General features: G+C 36.5%; 1 long non-coding RNA gene across 1 annotated transcript in view; it reads right to left on the reverse strand.

Annotated features, from left to right (window-relative positions):
- The window catches only part of LOC136026498 (uncharacterized), a 98,404-nt gene that overhangs the window by 25,282 nt on the left and 55,243 nt on the right, over positions 1-17,879 (reverse strand). The gene's annotated exons all lie outside the window — the stretch shown is intronic.

Below are 17,879 nucleotides of genomic sequence, written 5' to 3' on the forward strand. Positions count from 1 at the left end.
GTACAGACGTTTTCAGGGGGATTTTATTTTGTTTGGGGATGGGGCTGAGGAGAGGGGGCTATGTTGGAGGATCTTTCCTTGGAGGAATCTGTCATGGGGGAAGAAATATTCAATGAAAAGGGCGCAGGATTCTCTAGCATTATTATAAGAAAACAATGAAAAATAAACATGAAAACGTTTTTGCAAATAAAAGGAAGAAGTAGCATGGAAACTTAAAACAAACAGAGATTATTACGCATATGATGGGTTCTAAAAATACTTTAGCATAAAGAGCGAGGTATTTAGGAGGAGATAAATACCTTGCTCTTTATGCTAAAGTATTTTTAGTAATTTCAACTATTTATTCTACGGCCTTTCTGATTCAGGGGTCATTCTTAAAGAATTGGGACGAAACTTACGATTTAGTGTAAAGAGCGAGGTATTAACGAGGGTATAAACCCCCTCGTATACATAATAAAAATATAAGGTTATGAAAGTTTGTTACGTAAGTTAATTCTTAAGTTACGTATATCTATATATATAAAAATAAGTTGTCTGTCTGTGTTTCTGTCTGTGGATCAGGTGACGTCATGTTTCTGTGTTGACTGACGTCATGAAATTAGTTGTCGTCATTTTTGCTTTGACGGTGACGTCATTCAAGATATTTAAGACATATGTTCACGTAGAAATCTATTAATGTTTAAGTTTACAATGACTGATGAACTTACTATGGCAAAAGCCGATGAAGATGCTCAAAGAGTCTATGCCAAAAAACTTGCTGCTGATAGAGAAAGTCAGAAAAGAAAGCGTTCCGAGGAGCTACCAGGGCAATGCGAAAGCAGACTTGCTGCTAAAAGAGAAAGTGAAAAAAGAAGGCGTGCCGAGGAATCAACAGAACAGCAAGGAAACAGGCTTGAGGCTGATAGAGAAAGAAAGAACAGAAAGCGTGCCGAGGAATCAAAAGAACAGCAAGGAAACAGGCTTGAGGCTGATAGAGAAAGAAAGAACACCATCGAAGTAGATAACCAGTGGGTTGTTCCATATTCCCCATTATTATCAAAAACATTTAATGCACACATAAACGTTGAATACTGTAACTCCGTAAAGGCAATCAAATACATTTGTAAATACGTCAACAAAGGCAGTGACATGGCAGTTTTTGGCTTGCAGCCCGAAATCAAAGATTTCGATGAAATCGTACAATATCAGGCTGGAAGATATATAAGCAGTAATGAAGCTGTTTGGCGAATTCTTTCATTTCCGATAAATGAACGTAGTCCAGCTGTTGTTCACTTAGCGGTACATTTACAGAATGGTCAACGTGTTTATTTCACGGAAACCAACGTGCAACAAAGAGTCCTGAATCCACCGGATACAACATTAACAGCTTTTTTTTCGCTTTGCAAAAATGATTCTTTTGCAAAAAAACTGCTGTATACTGAAGTGCCTTCGTATTACACGTGGAATACTAAAAATAAAGTATTTGAACGTCGAAAACAGGGTAAGTCAGTCGACGGCCAACCTACCATCTTCAAAGATACCACGATAGGATGACTCTACACCGTTCACCCCAATCAACATGAATGCTTCTTTCTACGCCTGCTTTTGGTGAATGTACCCGGTCCGACATCCTTTGAGTATTGGAGGACTGTAAATGGTACTATACATGATACTTACCGTAGTGCATGCCAAGCTTTGAATTTATTGGAGAATGACCAACACTGGGATAACTGCATCAATGACGCGTGCGAAACGTCAACCCAAGTCAAATTCGTGCATTGTTTGGCATCATTTTAACAACTTGCTCTCCATCAGCTCCTACAGAGTTATGGGAAAATATAAGTCAAAAATGTCCGAAGATATACTCCATCGAAAACAGTTAGAGACGTCAGATATGACTTTTGATTTTACATCAGAAATTTATAACTACACTTTAGTTGTTATAGAAGATTTGTGCGTACGTATGGCAAACAAACCTCTTCAGGATTTGGGAATGCCTTCACCTAACCGTATCGCTGCTGTTTCGACATGTGTAGAATTGGATCGTGAACAAAGTTACAGTACGAGTGATCTATTGTCGTATGTACAAAATAACATTTCCAAGTTAATGTCGGAACAAAAAGACATTTATGATACGATAATGCATTGTTTCGATAACAACGTTGGAGAAATTTTCTTTTTGGATGCGCCAGGAGGTACTGGTAAAACGTTTGTGATAAAACTGATTCCGGCATCAATTCGATCAAAAAATGATATAGCGTTGGCAATTGCGTCGTCCGGAATAGCCGCAACATTGCTGCCTGGTGGAAGAACTGCTCATTCCGCTTTTAAATTGCCTCTGAACTTGCATTCTACAGAAACTCCCACGTGCAATATTTCCAAATCATCTGGGATGGGTAAAGTAAAGCAATGCAAACTTATTATTTGGGATGAGTGCACAATGGCACACAAAAAATCGCTCGAGGCTCTGGATCAATGCTTGAAAGATTTGCGAGGGAAGTCGAAACCCTTTGGCAGCACATTAATATTGCTTGCGGGAGATTTCAGGCAAACATTACCTATAATACCTAGATCAACTCCTGCAGACGAAATGAATGCTTGCCTGAAAAATTCTAATTTATGGGCACACGTAAAAACATTAAAATTAACTACAAATATGCGTGTCCGATTGCAAAACGATGACTCTGGTCAAACATTTTCAGATCAATTGCTGGCAATGGGAAACGGAAAGCTCCCAGTAGACTCAATTTCAGGACGTATACAACTACCTGCTGATTTCTGTAATTTAGTGACGTCCAAAAATGAATCGATTGAAAAAGTATTTCCGAATATTCTAAAAAATTATAAAAATAATAAATGGCTAAGTGAAAGAGCGATTCTCGCATCCAAAAATATAGACGTCCACGAAATCAACAATATTGTTTTGACCAAGATTCGAGACCAGGCAGTCCTTTACAAGTCAGTCGACACAGTTTTGGAACCAAATGAAGCGGTTAATTATCCATCTGAATTTTTAAATTCCATAGATCTTTCAGGGTTTCCACCACACGTGCTACAACTAAAAATAGGCGTACCAATAATACTTTTAAGAAATATAAACCCACCAAAGCTTTGCAATGGCACTCGACTTGCCTTAAAAAAAACAATGGAAAACCTAATAGAGGCCACAATCTTAACAGGGCCTTTTGAGGGTGAGGCTGTTCTTATTCCTCGCATTCCCATGATTCCAACGGATCTGCCTTTTCAATTTAAAAGATTGCAATTCCCAATTCGATTAGCATTTGCAATCACCATTAACAAAGCTCAAGGTCAATCATTAGAAAAATGTTGTATAGATCTTAATACTGATTGTTTTTCCCATGGACAATTGTACGTTGCATGTTCGAGGGTCGGTAAGCCTGACAATCTATTTATATGCAGCGACAATTGGACAGCGAAGAATGTTGTATATTCGCAAGTTTTACGCAGTTAATTTGTATTTTGGAACCAAATGAAGCGGTTTATTATCCATCTGAATTTTTAAATTCCATAGATCCTTCAGGGTTTCCACCACACGTGCTACAACTTAAAATAGGCGTACCAATAATACTTTTAAGAAATATCAACCCACCAAAGCTTTGCAATGGCACGCGACTTACCGTAAAAAAAAACAATGGAAAACCTAATAGAGGCCACAATCTTGACAGGGCCTTATGAGGGTGAGGCTGTTCTTATTCCTCGCATTCCCATGATTCCAACGGATCTGCTTTTTCAATTTAAAAGATTGCAATTCCCAATTCGATTAGCATTTGCAACCACCATCAACAAAGCTCAAGGGCAATCACTAGAAAAATGGGGTATAGATCTTAATACAGATTGCTTTACCAATGTACAATTGTATGTTGCATCTTTGAGGGTCGGTAAACCTGACAACCTATTTATACGCACAGACAATGGGACAGCGAAGACTGTTGTATATTCACAAGTTTTACGTAGTTAATTTGTATTGTATCTATCTATCTATCTATCTATATAAAAACGAGTTGTGTGTATGCATGTTTGTTTGTTTGTAAAAAGAGCGTTTGCATATGACGTCATTATTAGTACATACGGCTTTGTATATAGACAGACAATGGGAAAGCCAAGAATGTTGTATATTCGCAATTTTTACGTAGTTTGAAACACATATATAAATCTATCCATATTCACAGGTGGGACACAGGGACACAACTACAATGGCGCGTAACTAATATGGCGCGTAACGACTTACGCGCGCGGGGGGGCTTGGGGGGGGGGCGCGAAGCGCCCCACCAACTAGGTGTTGGGGTGGCGCGAAGCGCCACCCCAACAGCTAGTTTTTTACTAATAAAAACGTTCGTTAAAAATTAAAAGTTCTAGTTGCCTTTTTAAGTAACCGAAAAATTGGAGGGCAACTAGGCCTCTTTCTCCACCCCTTATTTCTCAAAATCGTCTGATCAAGACTAAGAGGAAGCCATTTAGCCAAAAAAAGAATTAATATACAAATTTCATTTTAATAATTTATGTGCGGAGAGCCAAAACCAAACATGTATTAATTCAAAAACGTTCAGAAATTAAATAAAAAAAAACTAATTTTTTTAGCTGAAAGTAAGGAGCGACATTAAAACTTAAAACGAACAGAAATTACTCCATATATGAAATGGGTTGTCCCCTCTGCAATCCCTCGCTCTTTACGCTAAAGTTTGACTCTTTGCCACAATTCTACTTTTTAAAACAATTAAAAGCTTTAGCGTAAAGAGCGAGGGATTGCGGAGGGGACAACCCATTTCATATACTGAGTAATTTCTGCTCGTTTTAAGTTTCAATGTCGCTCCTTAATTTCAGCTAAAAAAATTAGTTTTTTTTATTTAATTATGATAAAGAACGTAAGATTGTTTCATACATATTTTCTTAGTTGTAGATTAAAATACTTCAATTGTTCCTATTTCAGGTAGTAGAGGCTAATTCAGAATGACATCTTACCTTACAAGTACGAAGATTTAGCTGCTGTTAATTTGAGCCAATCAGGCTTCACATGGAATTTGCTGATTGGTTGAACCGTTCTATACAAAATATGATTTGATTAAGCTAACGCCAGCTACATCTCAGTGTTATAAATATATCATTATGGATGAGCCTCAGGCGTATTTTAATTTGAGGCTACTAAATTTGATAAGGTAAATGATACTATAAGGGGCACTCGGTTAGTTGGTAGGAAACAACACTGCAATAAAAAAAAATATGTATATAACAAAGAAAATAATATATATTAGCAAAGAAAATATATTCCAACTGAAAATAAGGAGGGAAATTAAAACGTGAAACAAGCATTATTCTGTATGTGAGGGTGCCACCCTTTAGTTTTCAATACCCAACTCAACATACTGAAGTTTTTACCAAATTTAAAATGTTTATGATTCTAGTATAACGGCTCTTGTGTTTCTGGAGTCCTTCTTAAAGAATTGGGACAAAGGTCAAAATTCAGCGCAAAGAGAGGGGATTTAAAGAGAGAGAGTAGTCCCTCCTCGACCAGTGCTGTCACTTACTTGAAGTACTTTTACTTTAAGTACTACTTAAGTAAAATTTTCCATTACTTGTACTTGTACTTAAGTAAAAACTCTAGGGTGTACTTATTACTTGATATTTAAGTAAGATTACGAAATACTTATTACTTAAGATACTTTTAATGTACTTGTTTTTCAAATACTTTTCAAATACTTTTGTGAGCGTGTGCTTTGGCAATGTACAAAAAAACACTGCGTAATAGACACATCTATTATCAAAAACCGTTTTTCACGGTTTTTGATAATGAAAAAATGAGTTTTTCATATAATTCAGTGTGACGTGGTAATGGAATGATGGATATCAATGAAAATTGAACCAAAGATGCCCAAAACCATGAGACGCATCAAGTTTTGAGATGAAAACCCTAGCGCAAATAAAACGAGGGTGAGAGGTTTTTAAATTCTGAAAAATTGAGGTTTTTGTTTAATTTAGTATAACTTGCAAATGGAGCAACGGAGCCAAATGAAAGCTAGACCAAAGATGCCTAAGATTAGGGATTATACCGAATTCTGATATCACAAATACTATTTCAAACAGAGCGAGGGCGGCGGTCTCAAGTTTTAAGAAAGTTGACTTTGCATTCAATTTAGTAGGGCCTATAACTTATGGATGGAGTGACGAATCTAAAGTCAGGTTCTTCTGAATACCTGAATTTGCAGGAATGACTTTGACACACTACCATCGCATTGGATCCCACTAGAATTCACCAGACCTGTTGTTCTTGCTCTATAGAATCTTTTATTTTCAGGCAGGTCATCCCACCGCATACACTGAGTTTATAGCTACAAATTCAAGAAACTCAGGGAAGCGAAAACAAAGTGAAATTCGGGAAAATGTATCAGATGAAACTGAAAATGAAACTGTAAAAGGGGAATTCTTTGGAAAGAAGCTAAGATGCACGAAAGAACAAGCTAACCAGTTGATCATGGAATATGTTGTGACGGATATGCGACCATTAAGCACTGTGAATAGTGAAGCTTTCAAAAGCATGATTTTAGGCCTCAATCCGTATGTTGGCCCAATAATGTCTAGAGAGACGTTAGCAAAAAAGATCGACCAATCGCTGTTCGATACAAAGAAAAGAATTAGTGATATTTTGGAGAAAACCGATTACGTCACAATGACTTGCGATATCTGGTCTAGCAGCAACCGGAGTTTCATGGGTGTTACTGCTCATCTCTTAGATGATAACAATCATTTTGCCAATGATTCTTGCTGTTAGAAGATTTACAGGTTCACATACGTTTGACAAAATAACTGAAATGATCTTCAGCATTTTTCGAGAGTACGGTTTGGACACCACTTTAGAAAAAGTGAGAGCTATTGTGACGGACAATGCATCAAATTTTGTCAAAGCATTCAAACAAAATGCAAAGCTTACTATTGAGCCACAGATTGAAGAAGGTGACTCGGATACAGACATTGATTTTCAAGAGGGAGAGCCATATAATATCAAGACAACTGCTTTGCACGAAATTTTTGATACTTATGGATGTGTTGGTTTAGTGTCACCATCAGTCAACATAAGTGAATTTGCTACCACAACTTTTTCCCTTGTATGTGAAGATAGTGGCATTGTGAATCACGCTTTAGCTTCTGACAATAAACCAGGAACGGAAACTATGAGTGACAACAGTGACCATGCTCATAAGTTTCCAGGTGAAGGGTCTGAGTACGAGCTGGAGATGTATTTGCCACAGCATTTTCGCTGTTGCAGCCACACGCTGAACCTGTTGCCAACAACCGATGCAAAGCACGCCTTAGAAAAAGACCTTAACTTCAGGAGAGCACTGTTAAACGTCAGAGCAAAGTGTCAGTCAGTGTGGAATTCATTAAGCCACTGCTCAAAGAATAACGATCTTGTCATGGATGTTTTTGAGAAAAAGTTGATTCGCCCTAATACTACAAGATGGAACTCTGAATATGATCCTCTGAAAAGAATTCCTGAATGCCAACAAGCAGGAAAACTGACCACAGTTTGCTACGTTACTAAAGAAACCAAGATTTAAGCAAAATGAGATAGACTTTCTAATCGAATATGTCTCTGTACTGGAACCTATAGCAATAGCCCTTGACATGCTCCAGGTAGAAGACAAAGCTTTCTTTGGGATAATTTTCCCTACCGTTCGGTCACTAGAAAGAAAGCTGCAAAAGCTCCAGCTATCTGTCAAGCATACAAAGGCACTGGTTGGGACCCTGTTAGAAGGACTTAAGCAAAGGTTTTCATTTCTCGGTGGACCTCCATCTCTTTATGCTGACTACCACCTGGCCACCAGTTCTCATCCCTATTTTGAATATAAATTTGTAAGAGATGAATACAAGGAGACTGTTGTGAGAATGCTTGTGAACGAGGCAAAGGCATTAGGAAATAAACAGAGTACCAGCAAAGACATAGTTGGATTTGAGTTACTGAGATCTCCACAGAATTTCTTTGAAATGTCTGACGAAAAGGAAGCCACCATTCAGTCGGATGAAATGAAAACGACAAGAGTTGAAGTCTTGAATTATCTAAGTGACTCTAGACAAGATGTGTCGGTTTTGTGACACTATCCTATGGTGGAGTTGGTTTTTCGGAAGTTCAACTGCATACCACCTACATCAGCGCCAGTGGAGCGTCTCTTTTCGAAGAGGGGAGTGATTCTCTGTCCAAGGCGTAGCTCCTTGGCAGATCACAGGTTCGAAAGCCTGGTTCTTCTCAAAGCTAATAGGAGCCTAAAAATTTGAATGTTATGTGCCAACTTTTTATTCCTTCTGCATTAAAATTCTTCATTGTTAAAGATTTCTCAGTTGACAGAGGGGCTATTGTGGTATTGGCCTCTTACGTTCGTTCATACAAATAGGTGGGGTTAAACGTGAAGAAGAGCTCCTGATTCGCTTGGCTCAAGTATTAATCACGGGGTTGTGTTTAGTTTCTGAAAAACAGATACATTTTCTAAAGAAATACCTACATGCCGGCTTTCAATAAAGACCTGGCACTACTAGAAAACAGGGGATTATGGGATTACCTGGGATGTGTCAATAAAATCAGACTGTATTAGTCAGAAAAGATTCAGTCAGTAGATTCCCAATTTCTAGAATAAGGCTTATTATCTTACATACAGTTTACCTATAATCTGGAAAATCAGAAGCAAAAAATATCCCTTTTTCAGAATTGAAAAGCTGTAGTGAAGCTGTAAGATTTTTTAGTCTGGGTGTCATAATTTCATGATTTTTAATTCTACCCATGGCTTGCCCAAAGCCCAGAAATAATCTTTTTCCAAAATGAGCCATACTGAAGCCAACCTTCAACCGAATATTCCATCCCCAGAGAAAAACTACTTTTTTATTCCTTTTTTCTCGGGAGATTTTCGACTCATTTTCATGGTTTTTGCCACTTTGTGGTGTGAAAACTGCTCCTAGAAATAGATAAGTTGCAACTTCTGCAGTTTGACCAACCGTATGGAATGCGTCTGAATCAGTGGGCTTGCTGCAGGCCAGTGATTTACCAATATACGTTTGTAGGGAGTTTTACTGACCATCTGAATTGACTACGCAGCATGCGGCTTGCTTGATTGCTTGCTTGCTTGCTATGGCATGTAGATGCCATACATTTTCATTGCGCATCTGAAATGTAACTTGAAAACTTGAGGCAGTTTCCTTGCAAAGGCGCCGAGGGTAATAAATGTCACCGAAGTAGTAGTAGTAGTAGGCAGGTTCAATAGCAAAACTTGACAGCTACCGATGATTTGCGTTTCTTTAAAATATATTCAAAATTAAGCTACACTTGTAAATATAAATCAAACTAAAAACATTGACTCTTATTGGACATATCGACAAAAACCGAGACGAAAGAATTGTCATATCAGTTTGTTTTTGCTTTAACGGGAGCTAACTTATTTGCTTTCTCGTTCTTGATGGTAGAGGTTGATCAAGTAGTTTGTCACGGTGCTAAGAATTAGAAAGCAAGAACTTTCCAAAACTCATTATCAGTGTTTCGTACCGATTTTCGAGTGACGACAGTCCAAGCACTTTCAGAACCTTTTCGTAGGGAACCTTTTTGTCACGGCGGCCCAAGATGATCGATACCACTCACTTCTGAACCAATTTAAGCTTCTGACAAAGATACATTGTTCCAAGTGCTGAGGGCGCCCAAACAGGGCAAGTATATTCCAGAATGGGGCGGACGTACTTTATGTATGCATACTTGATACTCTCTGTGTTCGCACTGAACCTAAGCATACCGTTTAAAGTCAGTAGACTAGCATTTGCACTTTTAATCACGTTTTCGATATGTGCAGCAAAGCTGAAGTCGTATGAATCAAGACTTCATTTTCGTGACCTTCAGCTAGCTGCCAAAAGTGTGAATTTTTGCTGCTCTTTTTTATTGAGCTTTGATTTCTCTAATTAAAATAGTCTGCAAGTGATTCAATTGACTCCTTACTATTAAATTTGTGTGTTTTTTTTTTGCTAAGGTTTTTGCTTATTGAAGAATGGACTACGTTATTACCTTTTATCTGTTTTAAAGCCAATCCTAAGTTTGTTTTTCTATTTTCCCAATTTTTTCAACCACTCCCAAATGTTTCAAAATAACCCTGTATTTCTTCAAACGCGCCAGATTTGACTGAACACTAATCATCAGAAGTATATATATATATATATATATATATATATATATATATATATATATATATATATATATATATATATATATATAAGTTATGTCAAAATACATAGAGTAAGTACTTGAAGTAGTACTTGAAGTACTACTTAAGTAAAATTTTGGCATGTACTTGATACTTGATACTTAAGTAAGAATTGGGTGATTACTTATTACTTGATACTTAAGTAAAAAAAAATGAGTACTTAATACTTGATACTTAAGTAAAATTTTGGAGTACTTGTTGCAGCACTGTCCTCGACTATGAAATAATTTCAGCTCATTTTGAGACCGAACAGAAATTATTCTGTGTATGAAAGGGACTGTCCCCACCTCAACGCCTCGTTCTTTACACGAAAGTTTTTTTTTGTAAATTAGATCTGAGAGAAAGAGTCAAAATTAAGCGTAAAGAACGAGAAGCTGAGAAGGGGACTGTCCCCTCCTCAGCTCCTTGCTCTTTACACCAAAGTTTTTTTTTTGTTTAAAAAATTATATATGAGAGAAAGAGTCAAACTTCAGCGTAAAAAACGAGACGCTGAGGAGGGGACAGCCCCTTTCATATACGGAATAATTTCTGTTAGTTTTAAGTTTCAATGTCGCTCCTTACTTTCACTAGACAATATTTTTTTTATTTAATTATTGATCGATTTTTAAATACTGCCAGGAAATCTGACCCCACCTCCACGGAGAAACACTCTCACCACGGAAATATCCTCTATAAAATTCAATCCTAGTGAAGTTTACCCCGGATAATTACTCTTAACCACTCAATGCGTATAATTGAGACGGTAAAGAGAAAGCAATAGACATAAAAGGAATTTTGTATACGAATTCTCGGCAATTTCCCCTTGTATAATTTCCTCTGACAAGTTTACTCCCTGGACACTTTCCTCCCCACGGAAAACTCCCCTGTGGAAAAAGCCCCAGCAGAAAATTCCCTCCCCCCTTCAATCGAAAATGTATGCATGCACTCTAATAACAAATTCTATGTGCAAACAATGGGCATCTTTTTAACTTAAAGGACTTTCCCCTGGGGCTTTGGGGGGACGGATCATGTTATACCCGAAGGCATAGTGATTGGGCCTTTCAAATATGATGGACAAAATAGCTATCTCAAAATTTTGGACGATTTTGGGGAAAAGTGGTGGTGGACCTGCCATAGTTGCCCTCCAGTTCTTGTGGTCACTTAAAAAGGGCACTAGAACTTTTAATTTCTAATCAAATAAGCTCTCTTTTCATATGCTACACCACTGGGTTGAGAAAACCACCCCCTGGGGGAAAACAAACAATAATAAAACAAAAAAAAAACAAATAAACATGCATCCGTGATCTTTCTTCTGGTAAAAAATACAAAATTCCACATTTTGGCAGATAGGAACTTGAAACCTTTGCAGCAGGATTTTCTGATGCGCTGAATCTGCTGGTGTAATTTAAATTAAGATTCTATGACTTTTTGGGAGTTTTTCTCCCTTTATTCGAAAATAAGGTAAATTTTCTCAGGCTCGTAGCTTTTGGTGATTTCGACTAATCTTGATGAAACTTATAAATTTAAAATCAGCATAAAAATTCAATTCTTTTGTTATATCTATTTGTATCAAAATTTGGGGTGTAAAAAAGGACGTAGATCAATAATGATAGAGAGCGTAAAGTTGGAACTTTCGGGGAATGATGAGGGGAATGATCAATGGACCAAAAAAGGAATATTTGCAAGCTACCACAGTCACTACTATTACTGCTTCTACTACTACTAGTACTCCTACTACTACTAATACTACTATTACAGCTACTATTAGCAATGCTAATGCTAATGCTATAAAACCAGTAATGCTAAGGCTAAGGCATGAATTTGAAAGTTTAAGAGAAAACGGAAGGGAAAGTTGAGCTAACTCAAATACCCACAATCTACCTGCAGGTTGTCCAAAGGGCATTTTCAGGAATAGCTTAGGGTTGGAACTTTAGGTAAACGCCTAGGAGAAAGATCAATTGACCAAAAGCCAATATATGCATGCTATACTGCTATCGCTACTACTACTATTACTGCTATTCTAACAAATACTCGTTCGTTAAATTATGCTAAAATTAAAAGTATAAGGTTAAAACTTTAGCAAATACAGGGGGGATTTGAGCTAAATTGAAACACAATTTGGCCACATTGCTTACCAAAAGGGCATGTCAGCAAAACTATAGCAACGGCGTATTCTGAAGTTTTGACAATTATACATATCTTCATTATTTGCACTACGGCTAGTAATGAGAGATTATTTTTACACTTAATGGCTGGACAAACGAAGCTTTTTCGGTGCAAATTTACCGAGTCGGTCCCGATTTGCAAAGAAAACGGCTCTGATTTGAACTTGAAAAAAGTTCTAGTTTTTGGTACCAATTTACAAAAAACGGCACTGAATTTTATTGTGATCATTAAAAATAAATCTTCAGTTGTTTCCTTTTCTTCAACAGGAAGATCAAAGGAACTAAATAATAATAAAAATTAAATATTTAATAGTAAAAGAATTTTATGATTTAACACTGAAAGAATATAAGATTTAATTACAACTTTTAAATGACATCAAAATTTAAAAAGACATAAGTTTTAATGATAAAAGAACCTAATAAATGCAACAATAGAAAAACTAAATGATAACTTGAGATCAATTATGCATCGATTTATAAAATGCAGGTGACTAATATTGTCCATGATGTCTATTTTGGAAAGTCTCACACAGAGAGCATTGTTTTTGTACTGCTATTACTTACCCACAGGTCTGCTCAAAACTTTAGTACAAAGAGCGAGGTGTTGAAGAGGAGGCAACCCCCTTCATATACTTAATAATTTCTGATGGTTTCAAGTTTTGATATTGCTCCTTACTTTAGCAGGAAAAAATTCCTTTTTTATTTAATTTCTGATCTTTTTTAAATAATCCCAAGAAGCCTAGTCGCCCTCAAATATTTTCGGTTCCTTAAAAAGTACACTAGAACTTCTAATTTCCGTTTCAATAAGTCCTATCACGCTATTCTAGTGTCAAAGGGTCAATACAATCACCCCTAAGAAAACTAAAGAAAAACACGTCCTATTTCTTCCTTCTTGTAATATATATATATATATATATATATATATATATATATATATATATATATATATATATATATATAAGTTGTTGTTTGTCTGTGGGTCTGTCGAGTGACGTCATGTTTGTGTGTCGACTGACGTCATGTTTGTCGACTGTCAAAACTACAGACCGGGACATCGGGACAAAAATGACGACCGGGACACCGGGACATAGGGAATATAAATGACGACCGGGACACTCAAAGAGAAAGCGACCGGGACACAAGGAATGTTCGATTAGCAATCACCATCAACAAAGCACTGGGACACAAATGACGACCGGGACACAGGGAATATAAATGACGACCAGGACACTCAAAGAGAAATTACAGACCGGGACACCGGAACACAAATGACGAACAGGACAAAATGACGACCGGGACACCGGACACAGGGAATATAAATGACGACCGCGAAACTCAAAGAGAAATTACAGACTGGGACACCGGAACACAAATGACGACCGGGACACAGGGAAACAACAACAACGGGGACGCCGGGGGGTACAGGGGGATATATAAATGACGACGGGGACACAGGGAATGTTCGATTAGCATTCACCATCAACAAAGCTCAAGGCAATCATTAGAATAATGAGGTATAGATCTGAATACAGATTGTTTTTACCATGGACAATTATATGTTGCATGTTCAACAGTCGGTAAACCTGACAATCTATTTATATGCACAGACAATGGGACAGCCAAGAATATTGTATATTCGCAAGTTTTACGTAATTAAATATATATATATATATATATATATATATATATATATAATTCCTTTTTTTGCAGATATAAGCGTGGAATCCTTTACAATAGGGTTCCCTGATCTGCTGAATCTAATGGTGAGAATGTCATTACCATTCTGTGACGTTTAGGCGGTGTTTTTCCCCTTTTAAGAAAATAAGACCAATATTCTCAGGCTCATAACCTTTGAAGGGTATGACTAAGCTAAATGAAACTTATATAATTGAAAACAGCATAAAGATCTGATTCTTTGGATATATTTATTGGTATCAAAATTTAGTTTTTTAGAGTTTCGGTTACCATTGAGCCGGGTCGCTCCTTACTTACAGCTCTTTACCACAAACTGCTAGAAAGGCTCTTGTGAAATTGTAAATTATCTCCCAACGTAGCTTTTCTCTGTATTCATTTTACACTTTCAAATTGCTTGTTAATCTTATGAGACTATTTTGGGAGAGGACTATGCTAACCACTGTGAAGAAATATTGCTGTGAAATTGTCAAGAAATATCCTCTGACTCAGTCAATTCAGAGGGCCCACTGAGGATGCTTAGCCCCCCTTAGTTCCGTATGAAATGACGTCACTGATCCTAGGAATGCCTTGGAGTATTAAGTTGAAACTTAAAGGGCTTGAAGTAGGGGAAGCTGAACTAACCAAAAGGAAATAATGCTACTACTATTTCTACTGCTACCACTGCTACTATTGCAGGTGCTACTACTACCATCACTACTGCTACTACTAATACAGCTAATAAGGCTAAGGGTATAAGGTGAAAATGTTAGGGGATGTATAGATAGTGTTGAACCAAATTAAAATATATTATGTGCAAGCAGGTTGTCAAAAGAACGTATTTACTGAGGCTAAAGATGTGAAGGTTTAATTTTCAGAGAATGTTTTGAAGGATTTTAAACCAAATAAAACACACTGTGTGCATGTGGGTAATCGATTGAGTGTACTGGGAATATCCCAGCAAAGGATAAGGGCATTAAGCTGAAAATTCTAGGACTACCAATATTATTACAACCTTTGCTGGTGCTTTCACTATTACTAGTGGTATTATTACTGCTACTATAGAACTGAAAAAAAAATAAATTCCTCCAGGCTGTTAAGATATCGTGGGGGGATATCTTAGGACTTGAATAGAGTATAAAGTAGAAACTTTCGCGGAAAGTTTATGTTGCTTCAAAACTAAAACAAAAGGCGCTGTGTGTTCGCTGGTTGTGAATAGGACCTCTCAACAATATCTCAAAACGACTGAGGGTTAAACGACTGAGGGTTATTACTATTACTACATCTGCTTACATACTTGAACTAAATTCAAAGAGTAAAAGTGCGTCCAGGTTGTGAAAATAGCAAAAATACAATTTCTTAGATAGGTATTAAGTTTTTTCAGGAAACTTGAGGTGTAAAACTAAATCAAAGGACGCTATGTGTGTCCAGATTTTTTAAAGAGTGTGTAGCTTATTATAGAAAACTGTTGAAAAAATGTTTTCTATTATTTAAATGGTAAGACAAAATATGGATATTTATATGCAAAAAGAAAAGATTGAAGATATTGGGAAAATATATGGAAAACAGCTTCTCCTACAAAGAAAGTTTTTCAATGAAAAGTAAAGAGCTTCATTAAACCCAAAATTAGCAGAAATAAGGTAAAAAAATTACAAGTGTAAGGCTACCCCATTTCCCCAATAATAAATAAATGAAACCCAAAACGAAAGAAATTACAATAAATAATCGAGTGAAACTCAAAACGAGCATAAACTAAGACGAATAATGACGCCCCCCACGCAATGCCTGTGTAGGATGGGGAATACAAATTTGAAATGATAGGAATAAATTTGACCAAATAACTCAAGAAAACAACATTAGTTCAAATGGATAGTTTGAAAAGCTAGAAAAATATTGACTTAAGATGGGCCAGAGCCACCCCTTGGCTCTTGGCTCTTGGGCCAACACCCCTTGCAGATACCTGCCTTTAGATCATACATAAGAGGAAGCTTTTTTTATTTTTATTCTTACTCAGAAATAGCTGTGATTGACTCGGTCAAATTTTTTTATACAGGTAAAATGGAAGTTAATAGTTTATAAAGTTGGCTTATAAGAAATCCTAAAATCCCCAAATTCCAGAGGCTTAAATAGCGGGCAATTAGAGATGAGGGCAATACATAAGCTAATTTTAATCTCATCTAATATTCCTGAAATTCTTTCTCAAATTCGAGAACTCCAATCTGTTTTGCGCTTTCCTGTAGAACTAGCGGTCATTTTTATTAGCCTCGGGGTAAACTAACTGTTTGTTGTTTTAATTTAGATCCCAAATAAATCCAGGATTGCTAACGAATACAATGTGCATATTGGGTAATCCGAAAGAAGATGACAAGGAGATGGAGGAAGAAATTTGTTCCATTGAAGACTTAGGGCAGGTTCATGCCACATTTAAGTTTTTACTGTTGGGTGTAGGGTATCCATTATAAAATAATTTCCTAAAATAAGCTTTCAGACAGCTTACAAACAAATATAGGCTTGTATTTTCCAAAAGTATTTGGGGAAATCCCCTGAAAACTCTTCTTCTGTCTGGAGAGTATCCCGTACCTCCAGCCCCACAGTTTTGAACCCCTCCTAACCCCAATAAAAATGCTGAAATTACGCCCATGCCTTTTTCAAATATTCCAAAGGGGTGTGTCCTCTTTTCATTATAATCAGTAGTCATCCTTAGGAATACTAAGGTTAAATAACTGTCTATTGTTTTATTTCAATTACCAAAACAATCCAGCAATGTCAATGAGAACAACAGGCACATTGAGCAATCCGGAAGAAGATGAAACGCTATAGAAAAAATAATTAACGTTTTGTTTTTCAAGTTCTTCAACCGTATTTGCGATAAAATAAAATAGCGTTTATTTCAAGGTTTCAAAAAATAAGAATCGTTGAATATAAGTATCTTAGAAGTACTTTTACTGCAGCAGAACTGAAACAGTTTTCTAAGAAACTTAATTATCTGAACAACCGAAAATGATGAAACTATTTGTAAGTCTAACTTTTTCAATACTGTTTCAGTCTATATAATAAAAGTGAACTTCTGACTTTTTAAATTAGACTTGTTTTTTCCAGTGTCGATTAAATTTGTGCATCATATGTTTTCTTTTAATAAACTTTTAAAACTAGGGACTCTAATCTTTTTACAACGTACTACTGATTACAGCTAAGGATATAGACATCAGGTCAAGTCAGTTTTGAACAAAGGCGAACTTATTAATTTCCATCTTTAATTTTTTTAATTAAAACTCTGCATTTTCTTATTCAAACCAACACAGTACTTGCACCCAAACATGTATTAAAATTAGAAAATTCGTGTAAACGAAGCAAGGAGGAGAATAATTCAAGAAACAAGGACTGTTCCTATGATTTCCCATCAGGAGATATATCATACATCAGGCCAAAGATAATGTGTAATTTATAAGATTGGAAACGGGTGCTTGTGTCAACAAAAAAATAACACCGCCATTTAACACCTTGCGATACTTGCAATATTTTAAAGAATTGTAATCGGTTTTCTGTCAGGATCTGATTCATTCTAAACTAGTTTTACTAGTTGCACTAGATAAATTAATTACTTCTAATATTACACTGAAAAAAAAAACGAATAGTGTCTCTGGTTAGGTGTCGTTGATAGTTTTTTGTCGATGCTAGCGCGAGTTTCCACTCTTATAAGTAATCCATGCTCTTTGGTATCAGGCATGGATGAAACGCTAGAAAATAAATAAATAATAGCACAAATAAGGACAAAACTTTAATAGACTGTGATAAGTTTCAGAAGAAATACTAGACATTTTGGTCACACATGCTGTGACCG

Source organism: Artemia franciscana, chromosome 4 (assembly GCF_032884065.1).
Source record: "Artemia franciscana chromosome 4, ASM3288406v1, whole genome shotgun sequence".
Taxonomy (NCBI): domain Eukaryota; kingdom Metazoa; phylum Arthropoda; class Branchiopoda; order Anostraca; family Artemiidae; genus Artemia; species Artemia franciscana.